The sequence below is a fragment of the Paroedura picta genome, chromosome 8 (assembly GCF_049243985.1).
Source record: "Paroedura picta isolate Pp20150507F chromosome 8, Ppicta_v3.0, whole genome shotgun sequence".
In the NCBI taxonomy this organism is placed as follows: Eukaryota; Metazoa; Chordata; class Lepidosauria; order Squamata; family Gekkonidae; genus Paroedura; species Paroedura picta.
The window spans coordinates 13,296,272-13,323,027 of NC_135376.1; the positions used below are offsets into that span (position 1 = coordinate 13,296,272).

Consider the following 26,756-nt stretch of genomic DNA (forward strand, 5'->3'; position numbering starts at 1 on the left):
CACCTGCTGTGGGACATCTGTAATCTGCAGAATGTTCTAACATGCAATGTTTACAAGACTCCACCTGCAGACCTGATGAGTCTCACCACCACTCTGTGTGAATGGGAAAGGCTGGGCTCTAAAATTCACCCTCCTTTCTTCTACCAGCTCCATACTGCAAAGGGACGATTGTTAGAGGCAGGACATCCTGTCCAGCAGAGACTCACAATAATAGAATCATAGAGTTGGAAGGGACCTCCAGGGTCATTTAGTCCAGCTCCCTGCAGAATGCAGGAAACTCACAACTTCCTGCCCACTCACAATGACTCCAATTCCATGCCCAGATGATGCCTTCCCCCCAAAACACAAGAATCGCTAGCCAGTCTGCCCTGAAACACATTTTCCTGGATGACCAGGCTAGCCAGATTGCATTAGATCTCGGAAGCTAAGCAATGTCAACCTTGCTTAGTATTTGGATGGGAGGCCACCAAGGAAGTCCAGGAAGGCCACCAAGGAAGTTGCAACACAGAGCCAGGCAATGGCAAACCACCTCTGAATGTCCTGTGCATAAGTCAGCTGCAACTGGATATCACTTTCCACTGTCACATTCACGGAAGGTAAAAGCCAGGGCAAAACAAAGCCTGTGACTGACCTATGACAGAACCAATCCAGGACTAGAGGGACAGCTTTTTAAATTTTACATCAGGGGTAGGCCACCTTTATCAAGAAGGCTAAAGGTGGACAGAAGCCTGTGGTCCTAGCAAAGAGGCAACTGGGCCTGGGAGACTGCTTACAAAGTCTTGCAAGATAGGGATGTAGAGTCTTCCCGGGCCAGGAAGTCTCCACCTGTGAGCTGAAAACAAACAGAAAGCAAATATCCCAACTCATGCACTGCTGAAACTTCAGATCAGAGTCGTCTGCAGAGCAAAGCTACTCTACTGTCCAAGACACATCAAGAGCGGCTTGTGGTTAATCACAGAAAACTCACAGAAAATTTTTTTTCCACTAGAACATTTCTGCCAAGAGAGGGCAGAATAAAAGTTTAAGTCATGAATAAATACAATAATTTAAAAATCCTAGCTGCTTTCTGCTCACAAACTATGTTTACTTGCTAGTCTTTTGCTCCGGCGATGTAGGTCAGTGTTTATTTTTAAAAAGCATTTATTGGCAAGCATGTGAATTTTTTGAAAAGATTATAATGAGCTTCCTGCAATAAAGGGGAGGGTGGGGGAGGGAAATCAAAAGGTAGTTTGGAAAACCACAAGCCTTAACTGAATGTCTGGTATTTCAAGGCCGGTCTGGTTGGAATGCACTTTCCCCCGACACAGACCGCAATCATTTACATTTTTGTTAATCAATACGTCTTCTGTAAGCAGATTCAGATTCAGAGTACCTTTATTGGCATAAAGCATTTCACAGAGGATTCTGCTACCTTCACTTCTGATCTAAAACCCATCGAAGAAAGCAATATGCCATGTGTTTTCCAAAGAGGTAAACTGGTGTTTTGTACGATTTGGGGATTAGAACAACAACAACAACAATAACAATTTGGTTGGGAGGAATTGCAATAGCTGGAAGCTCAAAAAGGCTGGGGAATGCCCTTCTATGGCATTAGTAGTAAGGAATGGAGACTTAGCAAAGGATGTCCACTAATCATGGCGGTGAAAAGAGAACTGAGAAAGGTGGGCGCTCGGCCCTGGGTTCATGTGACCGACGAGGGGGAAAGCCCAAGCATTTGCGGCCGGACGCCCTCTTTGGAGATTTTTAGCTAGGGAAGTTCTGAACAGCAGACCTGCGCATAGGCAGTCTCACAACACTGCACAACAAGACAGACAACGAACAGGTAAAAAATATAAGAGTTCTATAGCTTCTCCCTTAAAAGTGTTGAAGTCCACTGCAAACTAAAAATATGTTGTACACTGCTATTCTTTCCTCCCTCCCTCCATTTTGTTTTTACTTCTAAAAATGGGTGGCTTAGAAAAGTTTCCTTTCTGACTAGCAGTCAGACATGTTGTCCTCAGTGGTATTTATGGAAGCACATTTTGGTGAATGAGTCTCTTGGTCAGATGACTGTGTCATCAGCACACACATGTAAAACAACCAAGATCTGCACACAACTGGTGGCTGACTTTTTTGTTGCTGCTGCCAAAATAGTTCAGTTTTATTTTGATTCCCACATCTCTTCTTGGAATTCATGCAATACCACAGGGTTACTTGCCTAGATTATTTCAACGTTATATGCCAGCTACAGAACAGCTACTTTTAGGACAATGTGCTGACTGGAAAAAAATTTTTTAGCAGGAACGAAACCAGCAGTTCACAACTGTTACATACTGCATTCATAATAGGGATTAAACAACGTTTCCAACCGATTACTTGCAGGATTAATCACTAAAACTTTTAATTATTACCATTTTGCCTTTATAGTACCTCCAACAAAATACAACAATATGATAGACTTAATTTTCCCTGAGAGGTGTTTGGTGGATCCACCGAGGTGGGTGCTTGCATGAAAAATAAAATTGATTAATTATATAGAAGAAGAGTTGGGTTTTATATCCTGCTTTTCACTACCTGAAGGAGCCTCAAAGCATCTTACAATCACCTTCCCTTCCTCTCCCCACAATAAACACCTTGTTTGTCACATTGAATACTTACAAGTTAGTGCAGCAATGGGAGAAATGTGGGTGAACAACTAATAATTGTGTCACCACCAGAACACTCTGGTGTTCTGGATTACTGAATTAACAGCCCAGGAAGAGTTATGCCACCTTATATTCTCATCTCTATCTCTAACACTATATAAATTGTTATTTATATGAACACATACTGCACCGTATTATCTTCAGGTCATTGTACTGATACTTCCCTTTACAATTTTACAACCACTCATTCCAGATCTCCTTTTATGATTCTTCGACTCTATAACCAATAAAATATAGTTTAAAAGGAGGAGGGGGGTTGTACCACCACTGTTCTAAAAACAAGGGCATTAATTAAGACAATTTAAACAAAATACAGAAATCAGATCAATACTGACAAGTTATTCCGTGAAATGGGAGAGAAGGCAGCATGGTATAGCCCTTCCTTATCAGATCCTGGAAGTTAAGGGAGTTGGGTACTTGGATGGAAGACTACCAAGGAAGACTCTTCAGGTAAGGGAATGGCAAACCACTTCCATTTATCAGTTGGCTTGGAAACACCAAGTCATTTGTGACTTGACGTCACATACGTATGTATAATATGGAACAGAAAGCTATTCAGATATTTTTTACTGATTTTTTTTAAATCCCGTGTGCTCAACCTCTGAAAAGGTCCACTACAAGACAAATCCTTTCCTCCATTCCTGGACAGGGCAAAAGTTTTCACTACACATTCATTTTGCTCTCTGGGGCAATTTATTCTGTTTTCCTTCTACAAGAAGGTATATCCATTGCATGATTGCAAGTCACACCCCCTGACTTGAGTTGAAAGATGCAAGAATGACACATGTAAACTTCCTCACTTTTCCCTCTTGGGTTTGTAGGATAAATATCTGGGGGGGACCCTTTCCAAAATGCAGCGTATAAAAATCGAGCAATTGTTAGCTTGGGCTACAGATGGAGAGCAGATGAGGCCAGGCAAGCAGGCAGGAAACCAAGCTTCAACTCACTGGTGTTTCAGGAATTCTACAATTTCTAAATGCTATTTTGACTGAAGAAGGGAAAAACTATTCAAATACATGTGCTTCAATATAAAATTTATGCAGGTGTTTTTTTTTTTTAATGAACAAACAAATGCACTGTACCTCTCCCTGATGGTATAAGACTCCTTGGTGCTTGGGGTGGGGTGGAGGGCAACAGTGGGAGGACTTCTAGAGTTGTGTTCTCACTGGTGGACTTTCTGGTGGCACTTGGGCTATGGCCACTGTGTGACAGAATGTTGGACTGGATATGCTATTGGCCTGATCCAACATGGCTTCCCTTACGTTCCTATGGAGGCTGAGGGAGTCATCCTGCTGCATTCCTTCCAGTAACACATGACAGCCAGGAACTTAGTCTGTTCACCATCCAGCTGAGGCCAAAGGAGAATCCTGAGAAGAGACCAGCCATGCCTGCTATGGAAGTGTACCTTCTACAAATAGGCCAGGACAGGTCAAGCAGTGCTCCATGACTACTATAAAAGTTTCCAGCAAGTCATCCAGGGAGCCTTTGCTGATCTGAACAACCAGCAAACCAGCTCTTAGTGGACATGTGCTCCTTAATTCATGTTCTACTTCTGTTTTGTCTTGCTCTAACAAGCCACACAGTTCAAGACGCACCTAACAGAAGAAGGCACAGATATCTCAAGAAAAAATGTTTGAACGCCCCCACCCCCACATAAAACCTTTATGTGTGATAAGGGAAAAGGGGGAAACCTTATTATGGGAATCTTGGCACTCTCTGTATTCTGTTCCACATAATATATTTATGGTAAGGGATTGCAGGAGGATCGTGGTCTCATGGCTTAAGTGCCACTCAGCGCTTAACACCCACTCAGGGCAGCTGTCCCACCCCCAAGTGCCTCCTCCTCCAACCAGCTTGCCTGTCTGTCCAGCGGCCAGCCAATCACCTTCCATCCCCCATCCCTGACCACCCCCTCCTCCTTCCACTTCCCTCTGAGGCTGCAGATCTCTGCTGTGTGGGAGCTGCCCCTGCCTGTGAGTTCCCTGCCTGGAGAATTCCAGCCTGCAGCCTTTCCAGGTTCGGGGGGAGGGAGTGGCAGTCCACAGAGTTCTTCCACCCCACCCCCCAAATCTAGCGCCCGTTGTAGTCCTGAATGCAACGGGCTTAGCCCCTAGTAATCCCGTGATATGCAATTTCTCCTTTCATTCAAGCTCCTTCTTATCTCCGTGCAATTGTTGTTGCTCTCAGCCATTCAGTCGTGTCCAACTCTAGGCACAGCCGTTTCCATGATCCCCAAACCCACACTGCCCCACCGCACCCGGGCAATGTTCTGGCCGGTGTCCCCCTCGAGCGCAACCACCTACCGTGCCCTTCACTGGCCTGGTTTCCTTTTCCCACTGACCGATCCTAGCATAGCTTTGTGAGCAATGGTCATACAAATCCAATTATAAATAATAGATTATAATAAAATTATAAATTACTAGTAATCAAGCCCGCTGTAATCACAATACAGCGGGTGCTAGGCAAGGGAGCAACTGCGAGCCGCGCGTAGGGCGGGAATCGGAGGCCAATCGGCAGGCGCGATTGGCCCCGCCGATGGTCTGTCCGGAGGAAGGGGCCAATCGGCATCCTTCCTCATCCCGGACAGAGCCCGCCCTAACTCCTCCCCCTAAGCCCTTACAGTTTTATTTAGTCTGCGGCACCCGCGGCGCTGCGGGCGGGGCTAGGATAATACAATTATAAATAAATTATATAAATAATTGCTTTCTCCACCGTGCTGAATCTTATGATATGGCCAAAATAAGTGTTGTGATTTTGCCTCCCAATGATATAGCACAGCGGCCTTTTTAAGGCTGAGAACTGGCCTGTGGGGGATGGGGGGAAGCAAGGCCCAGGCGCCATGCATGTGTGGCAGCTCCGCGCAAATGCGCATGCGTGGAACTGCCGCACATGGGCGTTTGTGCCCACGCCTCCCTCTCCCCCCCCTGCAACGCGACGTTCAGTACTGGGCCACGGCCCAGAGGTTGACAACCCCTGATATAGCAGACTTTATGCATATTTCCTTGTTTGTGACTTTTACTGAATTAGGGGCCCCTACACTGAATTTTCTTACAGTCAACAGCTATTGCAGCTAATTCTTGGACAGGAGGATTCTTTGGGGGTGGGGATATATGGCTCGCATCCAGACAAGTCTTTGCATCAGTTTTTCTGCCCATGGAATGTGAGTTTCCTGCCTCTCCCCTCCAGTTGCAGCAGCCCAAATCCTCCCCCCCACACACACATATCCTGTTCCTGTGGGGGATTTGGGGCTGCTGTGGGAAGGATCACGTTGTACGGGTGAGAAGCCTTTGCACCAATGGAAATACTTGGCTGGACCCGAGCCTAAGACTTTAAAAGTCGGAATATAGCTTTTGCTATGAGATTTGTCCTGAGCCTTTCCATGTCCATGCTCCTTTCCCCAACTGAAATGACAAGGAGAAAGCTCAGAGGGCTCCATTCCCCGCAAACAGCTGGGAGGGTGGATTTTGCAAACCCTTTCAATAGCCTATTTACTCGCTGGAGATGAAAAATTATTTAGAAGTGTCGGGATCAGAATGTTGTGCTTGCATCCCTAAAACTGTTTGCCAAGGCAGAGACAATCTTCCTAAAACAAGATTCTTCAGCAGACAGATCATGCTGAATCGCCACAGAACTGTAATAAATTCATCCTTCTCGACAGCTATACTGTGAAGGCCCCACCTACACTGCTGTAAAGAGAAAGACACGTCTCACAGCTGTAGTCAGGTTTTTGAAAAAGAAAAAAAAAGGGGGGGGAAGGAAGGGAGAGATGGCAACATACTGTACACATCTGTTCCTTGTGGGGGAACAAAATCCACGCTGGTGTTTTGTCAAAATGCCTCTATTAGTAATGAATACAGCTGTTTTGCTCGGTGTTGCAATATTTTGCTAAGCAAACTGATTCCAGACAAAGCTATGCCATGTTGCTCCTACTAATTTTTTTTTTTAAAAAAGGGAGATGCCACAGTGTTTTCAATGCAGCTGTTTAGCGAAGGAAGAGAGAACGTTCCACTTTTCACCTGGGAATTTGGTGGCTAGAAACGGGTGTCCTTCTCTGTGCACTGTCACCATACGCCCTGGCAGATGGATCCAGTGGAGAGAAATGCTAACCTGCTCTGGTGCCACCAGTCCAGATGTCTGGCATTACGAGCCCCTTGTGGCACAGAGTGGTAAGGCAGCAGACATGCAGTCTGAAAGCTCTGCCCATGAGGCTGGGAGTTCAATCCAAGCAGCCGGCTCAAGGTTGACTCAGCCTTCCATCCTTCTGAGGTCGGTAAAATGAGTACCCAGCTTGCTGGGGGGTAAATGGTAGTGACTGGGGAAGGCACTGGCAAACCACCCCGTATTGAGTCTGCCATGAAAACGCTGGAGGGCGTCATCCCAAGGGTCAGACATGACTCAGTGCTTGCACAGGGGATACCTTTACCTTTACTGGCATTACAGAGGTCACAGTGCGGGGAACATGCACCAGGCTTGCTAAGCCCTCCAAAAACGGTCTGATTCCTGCCAGAGAATTCGGTCTGAACTTAGCTTTTACACTGAATCCAACACTTCAGGTTTCTAGCCCTTAAATGGGGACCAACAGGCCAGAGGATCTGGTGAGCAGGAACTCCTGGGAGCAGTGTTTTACCTGCGTACAGCTTCTGGAACTCCATCTTTGTTACAGGGCGGTGCTTGACCTTCAGTTGTCCTGAGCTATGTGAGAGGACAGCTGTCAGGCCACTCCCTAGAGAATATCCTCCTCTCTCGAGCTTGTTAGCAGCTCTTATCTTCAAAGTCTGGTTTGTTTCCTCTCCCCACTAGACACCAGGTGCGAGATGGCCTGGCCCATCCTAGTGTTTGGGATAGTTTGACTAATGATTTCTTGACCGGTAGCCAGCACTTTAGATATAAGATGCTTACTTCTAGCGATGTATCTCATGCCGAGGACTGGCTGTGTGTGTCCGAGACCCAGCGGAGGGAAGCTCAGCCTGCTATTTCTGTAAGCATGATCGTCGCTTGTTAAAACCTCCTTGTAAGCAAACCTGGATCTTGCATATCGTTTTCTTGGGATTTCTGAGGACCTGCAGCTCCTGGCCAGGGTCACAAATAACCTGTTACTCCAGAACTCATCTTTATTCCGGACATGGTCTGCTTAGAAAGGTTAACTTTCTGACTTCAGTGCAAACTCTGGGTGACTTTTTAGGACACGATAGCGGCTCACATTCACCCACACATCCCTGTTTGTACACTCCCTGCCTGCTGGAGGCATGAGAAACAGGATGTGCCCTCGGCCTTCGAGAGACTTACTACACAGCATCATTTCCCTAATGCTGCTAACAGATTTTGCAATTTGCCCCAGGAACTGTCATGGCAAAGTAGCAAGCACCGGTTGCCGGACAGAGAAGCCAGGAGCCTATTTGCAAGGAGATAGTTGTGCACCAGCCATTTATTTTGGTAATTTGGAGACCCATTGTAATAGGAGATTTCCAGGTGCCACCTGAAGGTTGGCAGCCCTAAATGGGGGCCCAAAGCAGCATAGGTCATTCTCCTCTCCTCCAATTTATGCTCACAACAACCTTGCGAGGTAGATTAGGCTGAGATCGTGTGACTGGCCCATGGTCACCCAGCAAGCTTTCAAAGCAGAGTGGGGATTTGGGAATCCCAGATCCTGGTCTGACATTTTATCTACAACTATACCACACTGGCAGGAGTAACTCATCTCTAACACTTAGCTGTATTAATATTTGCGCAGAGCCCTGGGCGGAGCCAGTCTGGCCTCTGTTTCTGGTCCCCCAGAACGTTACAGGCCAAACATTACACGTCCTGATTGGGCCAGCCTCTCTTGAACCTGCCCCCAACAAACCCAGCAACAAGAACTCTGAGGCACTCGCCACCATTCGGCACCTGGACGCTACCAGGAAAGGAGGTAGGCATCTCTTCCCTTCCCTCGACCCCCATAAAGCACACTGCACCATTTCCCGGCCTTGGCGAGCCTACCTGGGGCGTGGAGGGGAGGCGAGTCCAAGCTAGTCCCTTCACCCCAGGAAGCCTTGGTGAGGCCGAAAAGGCTGCACCAGGCCTTCTCGGGGTGGACGGGAGCCCTGGATGGGACTCAAGGAGGTAAGTCCCAGCCATGGCTCCCATTCGCCCTGGGACGGCCCAGCATAGCCTTTCTTGGCCTTGCCAAGCCTTCCTGGAGGGAGGGGGAGGGCTGGCTGGGACTCCCCTCCCCCCCCATACCAAGCAGCCTCACTGAGGCCTGCCTGGGGAATGGGAAGATGGAATGGAGTCCCCACCAACCCTTCCACCCACCCCCGACCTGGAAAGCCCTGCCACAGCCTCTCCAGGCCTCGGTGGGCTTACCTGGGGTTGGGGGGAAGGGGTTAATGGAGTTTTAAAATATTATTTATTAAACACAATGCTGACTCCTAGAGCATCAAGCTGACTCCCCTCTCCGCTCAAATTTTGTCCCCCTCTGGCTCTGCTATAGTGAGCCTGCCAGAATAGGAAGGACTGGATGAAACTGTATGATGGGCCTGACTCTGTATATGGCAGGTTTGTATATTTATATGAATCCTTTCAGGTCCCCGTATATTTTTAAAAAATAATCAGAGTAAATTTGTAAAGCGTTTTTTTTAAAGGAAATAACTTTTTCACAGTCTGTCTTACTTCAACGAGTCTCGTTACAAGCAAGTGATTTGGGGCCGGTGACCATGCTATGTCCTCCACCCTTCCAGACCTCTCCTTCTGAGCAAAACCCTTCTCCTCAGGTAGTCAAATGAAAAATGGACACGCTGTGATCTTTCCCACTTTTCCAAAGCGTGGTATAATTCCAGGGTAGAAAGAGGCAATCCGTAGTGACTACGGTGTAGTTGAAACTGTGTCCAAATCGTGAATTGTCTTCTGTTAAATAAGAAGGGAACTTCATATGACATTGAACATTGGTCTAACGAAGACAACTTCTAAGGACTGCGGGGGAAGAGGGGTAGAGATGGTGTGAAACATTCAGTTCTTTTTCTATAAAATCGCAGTTCCCAACTCTGTCAATTCTTCCTGAGCATATTCGCAGAAACCGTTCCCGGATGATGGTGAGTGTGTTTTAATCAAAAGGGTAATTATATTCAGGCTTTGAACTGGTTTTTTTTTGTGTGGGTAAAAACCAACTCCCTTTCCACCCCCCCTTTGACATACCTCAAGTGCAACCTAAGACAGGACTGGTTTCAGAAGGCTGCCCCCAACCCACAGCTCAGCTTACTCCCTTTGTAGAGTGATACAAAACTAAGCACAGAAGCCCTTTGTGTCCCGTCCCAGATGGTTGTCTCAGTGCTGGCAGAGGCCTTCGAAGAGCCCTTTTCTTGAGAGGATGAATGCAACAAAAAGTATTATCTTACGGCAGATATGGTACAATATTATGGTCACAGGAGCCCTGCCGCTAAAATAATGCAAGATCTGTGCAAAGGATTCTTGTCCTACACAGAGGCACAAGATGGCCACGGATAAATGAAGGCCAAATGCCATTTTTCAATTATAATTATTTAATTATTACTATTTTTCAATTTATTTCCCGCCACTCCCGTGCGGCTCCTGGCAGGTCCCAGTGTCTAAAACCCATTAAAGGTAAACGTAAAGGTATCCCCTGTGCAAGCACCGGGTCATGTCTGACCCTTGGGGTGACGCCCTCTAGCGTTTTCATGGCAGACTCAATACGGGGTGGTTTGCCAGTGCCTCCCCCAGTCATTACCGTTTACCCCCCAGCAAGCTGGGTACTCATTTTACCGACCTCGGAAGGATGGAAGGCTGAGTCAACCTTGAGCTGGCTGCTGGGATTGAACTCCCAACCTCATGGGCAAAGCTTTCAGACGGCTGCCTTACCACTCTGCGCCTCAAGAGGCTCATAAAAACCCCATTAAAAGACATGACCAACATGGCGGAAGATCAATAAAAAACCCGACCCCCCCCCCCCCCACACACACACACACATACTACTAGCGGGGTGGAGAAGGAGGTCCCGATGATGTTCACTTCAGATCCCATTTTGGATCCCACTGAACTGCTGCATTCATGTAACAAGTATTCCCAAGGTTCGTTAAGCCACATGGCAATTCCACTGCTGAGGCTAACTCTTCTTCTGTCATATCTTCTACGAATTGTTAATAATAGGCAGCTGCCATCATGTGGAGTATTTCTACAAAGTCAACGACAAGGTCCTACTCGATTCCTCAGCAGCGCCTCGGTGAATGCACCTAACCACAGTCACGTGATCTTCAGGCATTCTGTTACAAGGAGTTGCCTGAAAGTCAATTGTTGGACCACAGTAAACTGAAGAACAGGATTGCCAGAAGTCCATCGGTAAATCAAAGCTAGTGGTACACCTTCAATGGGCTAAATTCGTGGAGTATGAACTTATTCCTTGACAAAACTATACACAAGCTCCCAGAGGCCGTGAATGAATCAGGAAAGATTTGTGGGATCATTATCTATTTTCCTTCCCATTGGTCTAGAATTTTAGGGGAGGGAAGACAGATAATTTCTAGCCCACTAGAACGGACTCTCCAGTAATCACAATCTAGGAACAACAATGAATGCTTCTCATGCCAGGCCCGGGAAAAGCACACAAGGCTGGAGGGAGAGCCGATGGAGATAACAAGCCAGGGGATCTTGTTAAAGGAAAGGCTAGACATCCCCCTGGGGGCTCACATTTCTCAAATTCCATGTGCAAATTCCACTCTTTAACATTGTATTTGAATACAAGCATTCAGTTTTATAGTTTAAAAGTGTGCTGTTTATTTCATTTCTTTCTTTCTCCAAGGAGAACAGCGTGGCAGTTTTTTGTACCTCCCTCCTCTCAGTTTCATGTTCACAACTTTCCTGTGGAAAACTGGGAAGAACCTGATCAGGGGCATCCTTCATGACTATTCTGAGACCAGGTCTCCCCAATCCAGTTATCTGGTGTTGCTTCATCCAACGAACAAATATGGAGATTTTGATGAGGTTAGCCATTCAGTTGAGTCCAAATTTGGTGATTCTACGGCTCAAAATACAGAGCACCAAATATGGGATTTATGCACAAGTCAACCACCTAGATGCTGAAATCAAATTTGCCTCAGTAGTACTAGGAAGTTATAACACGGCTTCCAGCTCGATTCCCAACCTAAATGTCAGTGACAACTTGAAATGTCCTTTGTTCTAGCCAATTCCATCCAAATGTGACATTTAGACTTCCATGATTTATTAAGGTAAAGGTAAAGGTATCCCCTGTGCAAGCACCGGGTCATGTCTGACCCTTGGGGTGACGCCCTCCAGCGTTTTCATGGCAGACTCAATATTGGGTGGTTTGCCAGTGCCTTCCCCAGTCATTACCATTTACCCCCCAGCAAGCAAGCTGGGTACTCATTTTACCGACCTTGGAAGGATGGAAGGCTGAGTCAACCTTGAGCCGGCTGCTGGGATTGAACTCCCAGCCTCATGGGCAAAGCTTTCAGATGGCTGCCTTACCACTCTGCACCACAAGAGGCTCTTTCCATGATTTATTAGGGAAATATAAAACACAGAAGATAAATAAGCACAGAATAGCCTCACAAATCCCAAGAGATGGACACTGAACAGATGACCATCAAAACTGTCTTTTCCACACAAGCATACTCCTCTCCATCCCACTCCTGTGAATGTGTGTGTGTGTGTGAAAAAGGCAGACTTCTTGGCAGACAAGGTTTTTTAGTCCAAGTGAAAATACAGTTTTATCGGTTTTCTTTCCCCCCCCCCCCCAATGCTAATCGGGTATTTGTATGAATGGATGAATTGTATTATTAGGTGTCAATTATAATTATTCCCCACTCAGAGAAATGAAAGGAGGAGGGATTAAGGACTAGCAAGATATGTGATCTGAAGGCACACCTAATCAGAAATACCAACTCACTGGAATCAGAGGGATTTCTGATCTTAACAATCACATTTGGGCTCAAAGCAAAATTCCCTGTGCATGGAATTCAGCATTCAAACTAGCATCTTGTATGAAATCTGGATTTCTACCAAGGTTAAGGGGTTGCTGCTACTAGATTTGAAAAAAATCAATTATTTATTTGCTACAGCTAGCAATCTAATTGCCCTATTAAACCCACAAGGTCCTATCTTATCTCTTATCTTCATGGTGTTTTCCTAATGGGAACATTTTAATCCAATCAAACCATAACATCTTCCAGAAGTGGGTGGCATAAAGCATTTTCCCAGAGAAGAATCTCTGGCTTAGTTGGCCGACCCATGAAAATGTTTTTAATTATTTTGCCTTGGTCAGGGAGCCAGGAAACATGTGACTCATCATTACCCGTTTCTTCAAGTTAGGGGTACAGCGATGTCACAGGAGGCCCTACTGCAAACAGAAACATTATGGAGAAAATCTTAAACGTTTTTGGCAGCCATAGTCCTATTAAAGAGCCCTGTAGATAAATAACCCTTTCTCTTCAGACAAGATTGTTCACTACCAGCGAAGGGTACAATTTCCAATCTTGTACATTGAATTCGGGGTAGATAAAGAATTCAGCATGTCTCTCAGATACATACACTAGGGATTTTTTTTTGGGGGGGGGGGGGCAATTTATGCTAAGAGATTGGAACGTTAAAAGATGACCCCAACAGGCACACCAACAGAATGCCGTCAAGAGGATACTTCTGCTTTAAGCAGCACCCCTACTAAGCCCATGATACTGACTCAGCAATTCACTTCAGAGCCGAAGGTGGCTATTTTTGTAAGGTGGCAACTTCTCCACAAGGTTGGGAAAACTGCTGGTCGAGCCATAGAGCCCCCTCTGCACCTTTACTTGTTGCCGGATTTGCTGGGGGAAGGAGGAGACCCACTCATATGTCTCAAGGGACAGGTTTAACTCCAGGGCCTCCAAGATACAACCGTCTTGAGAAGCCACAACGTATACAGTGTGGCCCTAGGCTTTCTGAGGAGTGACACAGCCACGTTAATGTGAAATTCAGCTCTTTCTGTTCAACTGATAAAAAAAAGGTAAAGGTATCCCCTGTGCAAGCACCCGGTCATGTCTGACCCTTGGGGTGATGCCCTCTAGCATTTTCATGGCAGACTCAATACGGGGTGGTTTGCCAGGGCCTTCCCCAGTTATTACCGTTTACCCCCCAGCAAGCTGGGTACTCATTTTACCGACCTCGGAAGGATGGAAGGCTGAGTCAACCTTGAGCCGGCTGCTGGGATTGAACTCCCAGCCTCATGGGCAGACCTTCAGACAGCATATCTGCTGCCTTACCACTCTGCGCCACAAGAGGCTCTGTTCAACTGGTACTGGAAGTTAAATAATGCATGAGTGAGTAAACTTAGACAATGCTTTCTGAAAGTCCAGTGGGTGGACAACAACAGATTCACCCTTCTTTGCATTTCTTGGCTCATCCCAAGATATGGTGAGGGTTAAGAAGCAAGAGGGTACCCACCCTCAAAACCAAGTTCCATTTTAAGGGATTCCTCAGTTCAGAGATAGTTTTCTGCTGTAAAACAGGGAGGTTATTTAGTTTTCTAATGGAATGCATTCCTGAGTGTTTCCATCCAAAGAATCTTGGCAAGCCGCAGGAACCGGATTTTTCCCCCCAAAAGGGTGGGATTGTTATTAGTGTTTCTGGTGGGTTCTCTCCCGCTTTCAACGTTCAAGATTTTAATAGTCATAATCATCTTTGCAAACTGTTGAGTTGATATTTAAATGCACAGGAGTTGATGTAATATCTGTTTTAAAATACTGGGTAGGGAGGGGAGAACTAGTGGAACCCAGCTGGTAGGTTTCATCTATACAGAAGTGCTCCTAATGAGGTCCGTGTTGTATAGCTACAAACTGGGAGATCCGTTTCAATAGACTGCGATTCGTGACAAATCACGGTGATGTATAACAAAGTGACAAGACAGAGTTCAGGAGTTAACTGGAACACTTCGACCTTACAATATTCTACAGATCCCATGAGATACAAGTAGCACATTAAAAAAAAAAATCAATGCACATAAATCCTGCCTACTTTGCAGGTTATCACTTTACACTTAGTTCCATTTTAAAGGTTTTACGAGAAAAGTTTCAAGTACCAAAGGGCATATGAGAATGGGATCAGCCTTACCAAAAAGGCGACAATGTTGACTCAGGTATTGAATTTTGATCCAGTTAAGGCTCTCTGCAGTCTGGGCCCCACATACCTGACGGACTCCTTATCCCCCTATGCCCTCCGCAAAGCATTTCATTCTGCAGCTACAAGCAAGCTGGTGATCCCTAGCACCTGTGAAGTATGCCTGGCCTCAATCAGGGCCAGGGCCAGGGCCTTTTCAGTCCTGGCCCCTTCCTGGGAGAATGAGCTGCTGGAGAAGCTAAGGACCCTGTAAGAGCTATTCTGCAGGGCCTGCAAGATGGAGCTCTTCCACCAGGCATTTGGTCAGGGCTAGGGCTTGAAGATCCCTGGATCCTTCCTCTCCTCTCCCTCCTTTTCATTTTTTTAAAGGATATTCCATCTCATTGCCTCCTCCCTATTTAATTTCAGCACAGAGTCTTTGAAGCCTGCCAAGGAAGGTAACTGTTTAGACAAACTGTTGCTGTCTTTTATTGTTATTATAGGTTGGTGGGTTTAAACTGGAATTTTATTATTTTAGAATGTTGTAGTTTTACTATATGTAAGCCACTGCGAGCTGGATGTGCCAAGAGCGGCAGCCAACAAATCCCAAAGTAACAAATTAAAAAAATTAATATTAAGAACGGCAGAGGGACTAAAGACACAGTCCCACCAAGACGGTCTTCTATGCATACCTATACCATGTTCTTGAAGATTTCCCATTCAGCACAATTCAAGTTGCGTAGAAAGCCATCTCAATAGAACTTCCTTTGGCCTGGATATAAGGCGGGAGTGCCACTTGGGTTTTTCCCTTCAGGCACCGCAAGGCCTACAAACGGTACGAGGACATTTTGACTTTCTAGCAAAGGAAAAACAGCTTACAGGGGGAGATTGCACTTAATGTTTCTAGGGAAGGTGGTGGAAAGAGCTGTTGCAAATTTCCTGGAAGAAGCTTTGGTCCTAGACTCTGCTCAGTCAAGGCTTCCAGCCTGGCCATGGGGTTGAGATTGCTTTGGTTGCCCTGATGGATGACCTCCACTGTCAACTGGATCAAGGTGGGTCTGTGCTGCTAATACTACTTGATCTCACAGCACTGTTTGACACAGTACATCACAAGCTGCTACCTGACCATCGCACCAACATTGGGATCCAAGGGACAGCCCTTGAATGGCTCATCTCTTTCCTCCAGGGTCACAATGAGGGTAGCAGCAGGAGAGAACCAATCTCACTGCAGGCAACTCTACTGTGGAGTGCCCCAAGGAGCAGTTCTGAGGTCCTGTGGTTCAGTAGGAATGTACCAAGCAAGGAGGTGTGACTGCCCAACCTGGACAGGGTGGAACTATCAGTAACATGCTTGGCCAGGAAGGACTAGGAATAGAACTTGGGCTCAAGTCCCTCATTCTGCCACAAAGCTTACTGGGTGACTCTAGGTCAGTTCTTCCTTGGCCTAGTCCAGCCTTTCTCAACTTTTTTTTACCACTGAGAAACCCCTGAGACATTCTCCAGGCTTCAAGAAACCCCAGAAGTGGTGTGATTGTGCAGAATATCGTTCGGAAGCAGAGCTGTGGACACACCCACCCAGGGCCCCTCCCCTTCCCACTCCCTCCAGGCCTATTATTGGCCATTGGGGGGGTAGACTGATATGACCACGTATGTTCATATCACACGATAAATGTTTAACAATTTTTTAAAATATATTAAAAAATTAATTAATACCCACCTATTTGGGAAACCCTACCAGGGCCATCTTGTGGCGCACAGTGGTATGGCAACAGTCATGCAGTCTGAAAGCTCTGCCCATGAGGCTGGGAGTTCGATCCCAGCAGCCGGCTCAAGGTTGACTCAGCCTTCCATCCTTCCGAGGTCGGTAAAATGAGTACCCAGCTTGCTGGGGGGGTAAACGGTAATGATTGGGGAAGGCACTGGCAAACCACCCCGTATTGAGTCTGCCATGAAAATGCTAGAGGGTATCACCCCAAGGGTCAGATATGACTCGGTGCTTGCACAGGGGATACCTTTACCTTTACCAGGGCCATCCAGAAACCCGAGGGTTTAGAAAGCCTAGCCTAGTCTACCTCACAGAGCTGTAGGTAGAATAATGGTGGAAGAGTCATTCACCTGATCTTAAGATCCCTGGACCAAGGATGATGTGGGATCAAAATCTATCCTCCTTGATAGTAAATACGCACTGTATCACAGTTTTGGTACACAGAAAGACACAGACATAAAATCCTTCTTGCACAGGCATATGCAATTCTTTGTGAAACTCCATAATGACAATATTAGAAATCCAATCCTGAGTGTTCATTGAAGCTTCAAAGACTATTAACTGGAGATCAGAAAAAAAAGTATTATGTGAGTTATCCTCCAATGGCATTCAATCGTGGCCATTATGGCATCTATGCATACATCTTCAGCCACTGTTTTTCCACTGGAAGAGTTAGGTTTTTATTTATCTGTACATCTAACTTGCTGCATAATAATGCTATCATCTCATTAAGTATCCCAGATTCAACAAGGCACGGATCTGAACTACATGCACAATTAATTTTCAGAAAGTTAATTTGCCCACACAACAGCGAAACAAGTGTCATTTGTTATGACTCATTCCAGCATCATTTTTCTTGGGAACTTACACCAAATTACCTGCAGGACTTCTGCTAGGGAGAAAAACACACACATTATTTCTTTAGCAATACTATTCATGTCATAAGCAGGGACAAATGAAAACGCAATTACTTAAATGAAGCTCCCGTAAAGGGTAATATCAACATGATTAGGGGGAAAAATCTGATCAAATAAAATTATTTTTTTTCTAGGCTTTGCTGAACAATTAGGAGAAATAATTAGCCAATAAAAAATCTGAGCAAATATAATTGATTTATCTAGGCTTTGCTGAATATGTCCCAATATTGATATGCTCTTCAAAAGTATGTTTGACACATGTAGTCAGGTGGGTGACCTTGAGCCAGTCACAGGTCACAAAGCTGGTTGCACATGGAGGAGGAGAGGGGAATCCTACCCGGTTCTCCAGATTAGAGGCATCCACTCTTAAACACTGTACCAAACTGGCTCTCAGAGCAGGATAAACCAAAGCACTGGGTGCTATTTCAGCCATCTTTGATAGAACCCATGTATCCCAAGAGCCTTTGCATGGACAACAGAAGCATACAAAAATGAAACAAGATGCATTGATTTAAGTAAAATCTGAGAATAAGATTCCATTGTAGAACTCACTTAGACCGTTTACGCACTGGGAATTTTACTGCCCCAGATCCCATGCAGGACCACAAATCGGGAGCGGGTGAGGTGCATCAGGCCAAATGCTCCCCCAAGTGGGTGCAGGTAGAGGGGGCAACCTGCCATGACTAAAACTCCAGCCTGCAGCCCGGCATGAAACCTCCAGTGCGTAAACGGTCTTAATGGAAACTTGGTTATCTAATTAGTCTAGGCAGCACCAAAGTCCTTCACGCAGTCTGGAGTGCACGTGCATGTGAGCAGTAGTAAAAAACGGCTATTGTAGTCACTAATCCTGAACTGCATGCCAGGGCTGTTTTCTTTAGTCGCTCTTTATCAAGACCAAACCTTTCTTCGGGTCTGCTCTGGTCTATCCCAGAGAGTCACAGCTGTGCTTTGTACAATGTCCATCAAATACACCAGCACACATGTCCCATATCAGCATCAACACTTCTTTGGTTGTCCACTACAGACGCAATAATCACCCATGTGGGCAACGCACAAGTCAATCCTCAGTCCGAAATGGATGGGTGCACATGGGTTCATCTCTGGCCTTCACAGAATCCTGTGAATTTCAAGTGGCTGAAACAGTTCTGCTCTCTCTGGTTCCATTCTTTCTTTCTTTTTTCTTAAACCTTTCTTTCTAGTGCGTTTCCCTACCTATCCCCAACGCTTGCATCCACGTACTCGCCTCTTCATCACGCACCCCCAGCCTCTGAAGTAGGTTCTTGCGTATGCAAAGTCATGCAACAATACATTTGTTATTCTCTTTAGCATGCCAAAAGGTACTTGTCTTCTACAAAGAGTTCAAGTTTTGTAACAATGTGCTGTAGAGCTTGTCAAGTAGGATCAGATGCAGAAAGATGGATCCAAAATTATAAAGCAAAGTTATATAAAATATATCAATTTCCCACTGGGCTATAATTTGAAACACAGCTAAGGGGCAGGGGAGAAGATTTATTGACTTGAATTTGCATACTGCCCCTTCCCACAAGCGGACTCAAGGCAGCTTACAATAATCAAATTCCATAATAAAGCACCATTTACAACCATTTTAAAAGTCTTACAGGTAAATCTACTTTATTCACTAGCCTTCCTTTACCAAGGCACATAAAGTAATGAGTAAAGAGAGGAGGTAAAGGAGCCACCAGGAGCCTTCCACTTTGCTACAGAAATAACCCTATGAAGAACACACCCCTACTCACAAGCACCAAAGGCTAGCCAGCAAGCAAGCCTATAACATTAGGATAAAAACCTTAAAGGGGTGAAAAGGACAAGCCCCGTACTAGGGATTATTAGGAAAGGGACTGGAAATAGAACAGTCAATAGATCTATGGCGAGGACTTGTTGGATTGCACTGTAAACACCCACCCCCACCCCACCTAAGCTTCCAAGGCTTAGAGCCAAAAGTGAGCCTGAGGATTTCTGATCAAATGGGCAGCCAGTAATCCAAAATGAAAGGGGGTAAAGAGCTACAGCTGGAGGACAACTGCAGAGGACATAAAAGATGCCAACCACTGCCTGCAATGGGGGGGTTAACTCTACAGGGATCTCCATGCAGTTTGGAAAGGCATATCTATGTTTGATGCCTGAGTGACTTCCTGCAACATGCAGCTCACACGTCTCGTACCCATCACAATTCTAGACATTTCAGTTATGTCTGTAGCAAAGTCTCTTCAGGATCTGCTGGTTCCCCATCTCTATGGGTTGCTACCAGCTCAAATGAAATTGAAATTCTTCAGCACTGAACATACAGCAGTACCTAGGATACATCAGTGGGCTATACTGTGGGGGTAATATGAATGGGATTCACCAGACAACCCATGTTTTGTTCAGAATGCAACATGGATCATAGCAATGTCTCAAGGCAAGCCCAACCCAACACGGCATGGAAAGTTAGACAGACTATATGCAAAGAGAGACTGTTAGTTGCCCCTTCAGCTATGGGGGAAGGGGAAAAGCAAAACATTTAAGAACCCCCATCACCACCCTCAACCTGTTTTCAAGGTAATCACAACAACAAAACCTCCCATGAAGTATTTTCATTTTTTTGTGTGGAAGCTGTGGTCACATCAAAACTGACCTATGATGTTCTGTAGCGCAGGGGTAGTCAGCCTGTGGTCCTCCAGATGTTCATGGACTGCAATTCCCATGAGCCCCTGCCAACAAACACTGGCAGGGACTCGTGGGAATTGTAGTCCATGGACATCTGGAGGACCACAAGTTGACAACCCCTGCTGTAGGGTTTCCAAGGCAAAAGACAAACATAGGTGGTTTACCTTTGCCTGCTTCTGCATAGCAATCCTGGATTTCCCGGGTGGTCTCCCATCCAAATAATTACCATGGCCATCCCTGCTTAGCTTCCTAGATCCGACAAGGTCACACCACCCTGGGCCATTCAAGCCAGAGCATTCTTTCTTTTAGTGGGAGTGAAATGCTTTTTAACACAAGGCTACTTTAATATAAATAACTTTGGCAACCATCCGAAGACGTTCCTCACAGTTAGAGCAGTTCCTCAGTGGGACAGGCTTCCTCGGGAGGTGGTGGGTTCTTCTTTGGAAGTTTTTAAGCAAAGGCTAGAGAGTCATCTCACAGAAATGCTGATTTTATGAACTTAGGCATATCGTGAGTGGGTGGGCAAGAAGGGATGTGCCAGTATTGGTCTCATGTGGCCCTTTCTTGCACACTGATTGCCGCTGTGAGATGGTAGGTGAATTGCTGATTGCCGCTGTGAGATGGTAGGTGAATTGCTGATTGCCGCTGTGAGATGGTAGGTGAATTTCCTCCAGGCCAGGCTGAATTCTGGAGATTTTTGGTGGGGGGATCACTTGCGGGTAACCATGGGTGGGTAAGTAGTTGTGAGTTCCTGCATTGCGCATGGGATTGGACTAGATGACCCTTGAGATCCCTTCCAACTCTATGATTAATCAATATGTTATAATGTGTGTGATTATAACACCTTATTAGAGTTCAGGGTTTTCAAAGTTGTAACATTTACACTCTATATCAAACTATGCTGGTCATCCAGCCTTTTGTGACTACATTAAAGTGTGTATCCAAATAATACACTTTTTTTGTTAATAAAGAATTTGTGTTCTCTGGTTTCTTATCTCTCAAATGGTGCTATAGCGGCATACTTCCCAGCCATCTACTGCTTGAGAAAGATACACTTGCATATTTCTCTTCGATTTTCATAAATATGCCAAATCATACCATTTTATTTGCTCAGATACCAAATTTCCAGTTTATTTTCTCCCCGAAAAAAAGAGGTTTTGTGGGTTGCTTCAAAATGGCCAAAAAGTTTACATCTCTACCTGTCTAGTCAGCATTTTTATCTACCTGCGAACTCAGATGTGGCTTATCAAGTCTTTGGTTCAAGGAAATGCAGAGAGAAAGAAGATAAATATTGCACACACATAAAATGGTCTTAGTATTTTCAGGGTTCACATGCTCATCTGCCAACCTAAGGACAGCTTTCCAAAGTGCAGGCTGTGAAAGACTTTCATTTTGTCTAGCAGTAAGATATGGCAAGAATTGAGGATTTGAATTCTGGTGCTGGAGAAGACTCTAGCGATTCCCTTGGACTGCAAGGCAAACAAACCAGTCAGTCCTAGAGATCAGCCCTGCCTGAGAAGGCCAGATCCTGAAGATGAAACTCAAATACTTTGGCCACCTCATGAGAAGGAAGGACTCCCTGGAGAAGAGCCTAATGCTAGGAGCGATCGAGGGCAAAAGAAGAAGGGGACGACAGAGAATGAGGTGGCTGGATGGAGTCACTGAAGCAGTCGGTGCAAACTTAAATGGACTCCGGGGAATGGTAGAGGACAGGAAGGCCTGGAGGATCATTGTCCATGAGGTCACGATGGGTCGTACACAACAGCAAAGACATGGCATACTGTGGTGGGCATTCTAGCCCTTAACCCAATTCCTTCGGAGGTGCCAGAAGTAAAACCAGTAATTGTATAATTCTTCTAGACCTAAACACAGAAGACACAACTTAAGAGGATGGGGAAATGTTTGTTATAGCTATTTTAAAAGAGGGACTGGGGAAGGGAGAAATTCAGCTAAGAAAGTTATAAACATGATACTCTCATTTTATGATCCACGTTTCTTGATAGTCGTGTCAATGTCATGCACCGTTTTATAGCCACTGAAATGAGTTTCCATTTTTTGCTCCCTTTCCTTGCAGTTTCACTCCAGAATTCTTCCAACTAATTAGTCTCCAATTAAGCTCATTCCACTTGGCAGTTGAGTGATGGAAGCCTATGACGTCTCACCCCAGGCAAAGAAAAACGCTTGCTACTTAAAGATTCTTAATAATGTATAGTAAAATTTGTACGGAATTGGCAGACTCGAAAGGTGCATGAGTCATCAGCAGCAAAGAAAGAAGATCCAGGCAGGGTATCTCAAAACCTAGCTAGCATCTTTGAAAAGTCATGGCAAGGAAGATGGAACAGGGGAGAGAAATACTATTACAAGTAAACAGCACTGATTGCTAAAGGCTGCGGGCTTTGAAAACTAACAGCTTTTTAATCCGGTTTTCTTGGAATACAGCTGACTCTCCAGTGGTTCTACTCCACAAAAATCCTAGGCTGGAATAAATTTGGCAGCGTTTGGCAACGTTTGAAGGCCAAATACACTTTACTTTAGTGTACAGGGAGAGTAACTCCTAGGCAAGCATGGCTATCAGTCAATTATTGTAGATTATTTATTTATTTGTTTGTTCGTTTATTTAGGATTTGTTTTTATTACCCACCACTCTCGGATCCTGCTGGCTCATGGTGGTTTACAATAAAATGCATAAAACAAATAAAACTACAACAGTCATGACGGCACAATTCAATGCAATGACCTCTTCCCATCCCCTCCATGCCCAGCAACAGCAACACACCACGGTAATCCCTGCCTACATGTCCTGCATGTGGGGCTTCTATAGGGAGGGACCTGATCTTCCTTAGCCCAGACTCAACCTGGCGGAAGAGCTCCGTCTTATAGGCCCTGCGGTACTGTGTCTTCTCCGTCAGGGCTCTCATTCCACCAGTTTGGGACCAGGATGATGATGATACCCATTCTGTCATGTCCGACTTTTGCCTAAACCAGGGGTAGTCAAACTGCGGCCCTCCAGATGTCCATGGACTACAATTCCCAGGAGCCCCCTGCCAGCGAACGCTGGCAGGGGGCTCCTGGGAATTGTAGTCCATGGACATCTGGAGGGCCGCAGTTTGACTACCCCTGGCCTAAACGGTCGCCATGTTTTTCAATCTTGTACCTCTTTTTTTAGTTGAATAATGCTCTGGCCAGTGTCCATTTTGATCGTGTCTAACCACCATGTTCTTGGTTGGCCTGGTTTCCTTGTACCACTGACCAATTTATTATGTTTTACTAGTAATTAAGCCCGCTGTATGCCGAATACAGCGGGCGCTAGAAACTGACCTTGTCGGGCGGCGGCTCTCTGCCTAAGTAGTGGTCCCCAACCTTTCTGAGGCTGGGGACCGGCACGGGCCGCGCCCGGGCCGCGCCCGCGAGCCGCGCCCGGGCCGCGCCCGGGCCGCGCCCGCGAGCCGCGCCCGGGCCGCGCCCGCGAGCCGCGCCCGGGCCGCGCCCGCGAGCCGCGCCCGGGCCGCGCCCGCGAGCCGCGCCCGGGCCGCGGCCGGGCCGCGCCCGCGAGCCGCACCCGCGAGGCGCGCCCGCGAGCCGCACCCGGGCCGCGCCCGCGAGCCGCGCCCGAGCCGCGCCCGCGAGCCGCGCCCGAGCCGCGCCCGCGAGCCGCGCCCGCACATCGGGCCGCTTGCTGGCAGGGCCGCTGGTGGACTGTTTCTTCCTGGAACCGGGAGCGGCTGCGAGGACGGCGGAGACCATTGTAAGTTGGGGGCGAGGGGGTGGTGCGCGGGGGCTGCGGCCTGCGTGGGTTCCCTCGGGCGTCAGGCCAGGAGCAACTGCGAGCCGCGCTGCGCGCAGCTCGCAGTTGCTGGGGCTGGGAATCAGAGGGAGCAATCGGCAGGCGCTTCGCGCCTGCCGATTGTTCCCTCCGATTGTCTGTCATGAGGAAGGGTCCAATCCGGACCCTTCCTCATCCCGGACACATCCCGCCCCAGAACGCCTTACTCTTTTATTTAGTCCGTGGCGCCCGTGGCGCCACGGGCGGTGTTCAGATTGTGCTTTTAGGGGATTGGCTTTTATGTGACCCGCCTCGAGCCTCCGGGGCGAGGCGGGATATAAATTAAATAATAATAATAATAATAATAATAATAATAATAATAATAATAATAATAATAATAATAATAATAATAATAATCCTAGCCCAACTGTTCTCTCCACTGAATAGGATAGCATGATACAGCCAAAGTAAGTGAGCCAGAGCTTTGTGATTCTCCTTCCAATGATATATCAGGCTTCGTGCACTGTAAGATTTCTTTGTTTGTTACTTTTGCTGTCCATGGAATCCCCAGAAGCTATAGGGCTGCCTTTTTCAACCTTTAAACCATGGAGGAGCCACTGGAATAATTTTTCAGGCTTCGAGGAGCCCCAGAAGCAAGGTCAGCTGGCCACACCTCCCCGCCATCCACACAGAAGTTGCATGTTGCTTGAAGTGACATTACCATCTGCGTTGACAGGCAATCTTCAGGAAGACAGAGGGAGGGGAGAGGCAGGACGTGGTTTAAGGTGGGAGTAAGCATGCAGGCTCCGCCCCCTCTCAGGCACAGTGACCATGAGAGAACTCACTCATGCAGAGGGGTGATGGTGGAGGAAGCAGCCGGTTCCCTAGCTTGCGGCTGAGTCAATTAGGACAGAAGGAGAATGGCCACAGACCCCCACTGGGCCTCCCGCAGATCCCTGGGGGTCCAGAGACCCCTGGTTGGGAATCCCAGGTGTAGTGGTTATATTGCAGAACTAGGATCTAGAAGAAACAGGTTTAAGATATCCACTCTCCTATGGAAGCATGCTGGATGACAATAGGCCAGTCACACTTAACTTATACAGTGTTGTTGTGAGGCTAAAATGGAGAATGATGTAAGCCACTTTGGCTCCCCACTGGGAAGAAGAATAAATGAAAATGATAAATAGAATACAAACAAATAAATATGCTTGCTGAGTCACCCTAGGGCTAGCTACACACTGTCAGTCTACCCAGGGTTACTATTGTTAGAATGTGCATGATTGAGCAGAATATGGGGACTATCCTCCAGGGGGCATCAGAGATGTGTATTTCTCATAGTTAGAACAGAAACTTCCTGGTTTTTTTATAAATAATTCCCTCCAGCTTCCTGATTGGCTCATCTGGAGACTTCCTGCTCCTTTGAGCACATTTCCTCCTTGATTGCCGATAGACAGAACAGACGGAGTGAAGGAACAGAACAGTTAGACAATTAGGTCTATTTCTCCTCTTTCTATACAAAGTTTGCTTCTCTTCTAAATAAAACCACTCCATTATTTTAAGCAGCTAGTGCTCTACCCCTCTTTGTATATCTAAACTCTGCCAACAGCTGTGAGGATATAATGGAAGAGAAGAGACCAATGCACAATACCCTGAATTCCTTGGAGGAAGAGTGGGACAGAATCCTGCTCAAAAAGAAACGATAAAATGCTCATTTTTCCTTAGCAATTATGCAAATGGAAAACACAGGAAATGTACATAAAATCAGTGACATAGCTAAGACTAGTTAGAAAGAGGGGAGACCAGAGATGATAGCATGCAGAGGCACAGAGGATAGCTAGATTCCATGTACAGCTTACAGAAGACCACATTTAAATGTTTTACTTCTCATAGCAGATGAACAGTGCGGTCAACGGCATGCAGTTTGGAAAGGGCTAAGTTTGGCTCTACCAGTACTATAAGCACAGGAAGTATCAGAAAGTCCTTGTTCTCGGTCCACACCAGACACCAACTTTTATCAAGTGCAATGCGAATCTGCTTTTCTTCACAAGTACACAAACCACATGCAGCACACTATTGAAGCAGGCAGGGAAGATCAGAAGGATCTACAAATTTACACTCTGCGTAATTTACACTCTGTGGGGGCTAATCTATTGGTCATTCCCGGCCCCAAGGAAGCCCGCCTGGCCTCGACCAGAGCCAGGGCCTTCTCGGTCCTGGCCCCAACCTGGTGGAATGCGCTCCCGTAAGAGCTGAGGGCCCTTCATACCAGCATTCCGCAGGGCCTGTAAGACAGAGCTCTTCCGCCAGGCTTATAGTTGAGGCCGGGTGGTAAGGAAGATCAGGCCCCCCCCTGGCGGTAGAGAGTGTCAACCCCCCGTAGTTGAGGATGCGGAGACTAGACGAGTAAGACTATGCCATCATTGTTGCTACTGTGACCAATTGGTTACTAACTATTGTAATTTTATTGGAATTTATTATTATCGTATGGATTTTAGGGGATGGGGTTATGTAAGCCGCCTCGAGGCTTCAGGGGGGGGGAGGGATATAAATACAACAACAACAACAACAATAATAATAAATTTGTATCAGGTGTGCTTGCAAAATGTGGCAAAGAATAACCTGAAAACCTGCATTTAACAAAGCTGCAAAATAATGCACAAAATACATCACCTATCTCAGGGAAGGATGTTTGAAGCACGGGGTTAGATGGTGGTGGGTGTCACAGTTAAGGTCATGGCCCATTGGGTTTTAAAGAAATTGTTTTTTTTCTGGCAGCACTTCAATGAATTTTAATGATAAATTGCATCTAGAATCCATGTGTTAGCTTTACACATAAATATGGATTCTGCAGTGGAAGGAAAGCCATCTGAATTCCAACAGGGTGC

The 26,756-nt window shown here is 46.3% G+C and overlaps 1 protein-coding gene and 1 long non-coding RNA gene across 3 annotated transcripts in view; one reads left to right on the plus strand and one right to left on the minus strand.

Moving 5' to 3' along the window:
* FNDC3B (fibronectin type III domain containing 3B) overlaps positions 1-26,756 on the minus strand; it is a 311,990-nt gene that overhangs the window by 174,018 nt on the left and 111,216 nt on the right. The window lies entirely within an intron of this gene.
* Positions 1,214-11,421, plus strand: LOC143842979 (uncharacterized). The gene is made up of 4 exons (XR_013233418.1): positions 1,214-1,470; positions 8,416-8,589; positions 9,695-9,751; positions 10,824-11,421. It is a non-coding gene; the product is annotated as an uncharacterized LOC143842979 (long non-coding RNA).